At 39.6% G+C, this 3,396-nt stretch overlaps 1 pseudogene; it reads right to left on the bottom strand.

The window, feature by feature from the left end:
- The window catches only part of LOC106763945, a 7,311-nt pseudogene that overhangs the window by 2,656 nt on the left and 1,259 nt on the right, over positions 1 to 3,396 (bottom strand).

A 3,396-nucleotide genomic window follows, 5' to 3' on the forward strand; every position in this document is an offset into this window, starting at 1 on the left:
GNTAGAAATGGAATAGTATAGGCCAAAACTTGTCGTACCTTTGATATATCGAAGAATCCTCTTCGCAGACTTGAAGTGAGTAGTTGTTGGAGCTTCCATGTACCGACTCACGACTCCAATGGCATAGAGAATGTCTGGTCTTGTAAAAGTTAAATAGCGCAAACTTCCAACAAGACTTTTATAGAGGGTTGGATCCACTTTTTCTCCCTCTTCATTCTTACTCAACTTGATGCCACATTCCATAGGAGTACCAACTGGATTAGCATCATCCATCTTGAACTTCTTGAGGAGGTCTTTGGCATAACTTTCTTGAGTAATAAAGATTACTTCATTTTCTTGCTTTACTTCAATTCCGAGATAATATGCCATAAGCCCCATGTCGGTCATTTCAAATTCCTTGGTCATATCCTTCTTAAATTCCTCAAACATGCTTAGATTGTTCCCTGTGAATATCAAGTCATCGACATACAAGCATACAATCAAAATATCTTTACCTTGAGCTTTGATATAGAGTGCATGCTCATATGGACACTTGATGAAATTCGCTTCTTTGAAGTACTTGTCAATCCGAACATTCCAAGCTCTCGGGGCTTGTTTCAATCCATAAAGAGCCTTCTTTAATCTCAAGACTTTATCTTCTTCTCCTTTAACTTCATACCCTTGTGGTTGCTCAATGTAGACTTCTTCCTCAAGAACTCCATTTAAGAAGGCAGACTTGACATCCATTTGGTGTATCTTCCAACTATTCTGAGCTGCTAATGATATGATAAGTCTAACAGTTTCTAGTCGAGCAACAGGAGCAAATACCTCATCATAGTCGATGCCAGCCCTTTGACTGTAGCCCTTCNCCACCAATCTTGCTTTGTATCTTTGAACTTCTCCTTTGGAGTCCTTCTTTGCTTTGTAGACCCACTTGACACCAATTGCTTTGTGCCCTTTTGGAAGCGAGACTAGCTCCCAAGTGTCATTTTTCTTTATTGCCTCGATCTCTTCATCCATTGCATTTCTCCAACTCTTCTTTTCAGTTGCTTCTTGGAAGTTCAAGGGCTCACAGTCTGCAAATAGACAAAATAAGGTAACATTGTCTAGATTTTCAGTTACCTCATAAATTTCTTGGAGATTTCGAAAACGTGGAATTCTTTCACTTGAGCTTTCATCATCTTGAAGAGTTGTATTTGGTGAAGTGGGTGGAGTAGCAGGTGCCTCTTGTGATTGTTGTTGTTGTTGTTCCACATCATCTTCTTCAACGCACGGGAAGAAGGTATGGTCCTCACAATTTGTCGACCAATCCCATTCTCCTTCTTCATCAAACACTACATTCCGACTGATGATTATTTTCCTTGAATCAGGATTGTAGAGTTTGTACCCTTTGGAGTTGGCGTCGTAACCAATAAAGATGTATTTTTCACTTTTGTCATCAAGTTTACTTCGTTTCTCATCTGGAACATGCACATGAGCTATACTTCCAAAGACTCTNAGATGAGAAATACCTGGCTTTCTTCCGCTCCATGCTTCTTGTGGTGTTTTTCCATTAACGCTTCTTGTTGGAGAGCGGTTGGTTAGATAGACTGCACATGCAACGGCTTCAGCCNAAAACTCCTTTGGAAGTCTCTTGCTTTTAAGCATGCTCCTTGCCATCTCCAGGATAGTTCTATTCTTCCTTTCCGCCACTCCATTTTGTTGAGGGGATCTTGGTACTGTCAATTGTCGTCTGATCCCATTGTCTTCACAATACTTCTGAAACTCTTTTGATGTGAACTCTCCTCCACGATCGGATCTCAAAGCTTTGATNAGAAGGCCACTTTCCTTCTCAACATGGGCTTTAAACTTCTTGAANTTCTCNAATACTTCTGATTTTTCTTTTAAGAAATATACCCATGTTTTTCTTGAAAAATCATCAATGAAGAGAAGGAAATAATTACTCTTACCGAGTGATCTTGGCTTGATTGGTCCACACACATCTGTGTGAATGAGTTCTAATGGCTTTTGGGCTCTTGTGTCTGACTCCTTCGNAAAACTCAATCGAAATTGTTTTCCAAGTAGACATCCTTCACAANCTTGGTTGGGGTGAGTAATAGAAGGNANCCCTCTCACCATTGNCTTCTTGGAGAGCAACTCTAATCCTTTAAAATTAAGATGGCCAAATCGAAGATGCCAAAGCCATGATTGGTCTTTGTAGCACATCTTGAGACATTGTGGGCCATCACTTTGAATGTTGAGCACGAACATTCTATTTCTTGTCATTGGCACCTTTGCAATGAATCTACTTGTATTATCTCTTATAGAAAGGTTATTATTCTTAAGTTGAATATCATAACCTTTCTCTAAGAGTTGTCCTAAGCTCAAGATATTGCTCTTCATGCTTGGCACATAATATACGTTGGAAATAAATTGATGTTCTCCATTCTTTAGTCGGATGAGAACATTACCTTTTCCTTTTACCGCCACCTTTGATTCATCTCCAAAAGCCACATTTCCCTCTACTGATTCGTCAAGCTCTACAAACATGCTTCTTTTCCCACACATATGGTTACTTGCTCCACTGTCAAGGTACCACTGATTATCCTCGCCTTTATCTTGGCCCTTGTAAGCCAATAGCAAGGTATCATCTTCTTGACACCTTTCTTCAGCATAATTGGCTTTCTCTTCGACTTTATTCTTGTTAGGGGCTCTACATTCAGAAGCATAATGTCCAAACTTATCACAATTGTAACACTTGATTCGTGATTTATCATACCTTGAATTCGGATTTCCTCTCCCACGACCTCTGTTAGAGCTTTCTCCTCTTTGGTTATTGTTGTTAGGCTTTCGTCCTTGTCCACGTCCATATGCACGCCCTCGTCCTTGTTCTTGACTATAACTCCTCCTTGATTGGTTGTGTGCATTTTCTTCTTTTCTTGAATCAACGTGTACCTTGAGGACTTGTTCTACGATCTCTTCCTTCTTCTTTTTCTTTTCTTCATAAGCTTGCAATGAACCAAGAAGTTGCTCTATTGACATAGCCTCCAAGTCCTTGGTTTCTTCGGTAATGGTGACAATATGTTCGAAATTTGGATCTAATGATCTAAGAATTTTCTCCATAATTCTTACATCATCTAGCTTCTCACCATTTCTTTTAAGGTTATTAGTAACCGTTAAAACTCTTGAAAAGTAATCAGAGACTAGTTCTCCTTCCTTCATATGCAGAGCTTCAAACTCTCCTCTCAAAGTTTGAAGGCGTACCTTTTTTACTTGATCTGCTCCCTTGTAAGAGATTTTGAGCTTCTCCCATGCTTCCTTGGCTGACTTGACTCCAGAAATCTTCTCAAAAGTATCTTCATCTAATCCTTGATAGATTAGACAGAGAGCTTTCTTGTCTCTCTTCCTTGAGTCTCTCAAGCTATCCTTTTGAGCTTG

This window comes from Vigna radiata, chromosome 6 (assembly GCF_000741045.1).
Source record: "Vigna radiata var. radiata cultivar VC1973A chromosome 6, Vradiata_ver6, whole genome shotgun sequence".
Lineage (NCBI taxonomy): Eukaryota > Viridiplantae > Streptophyta > Magnoliopsida > Fabales > Fabaceae > Vigna > Vigna radiata.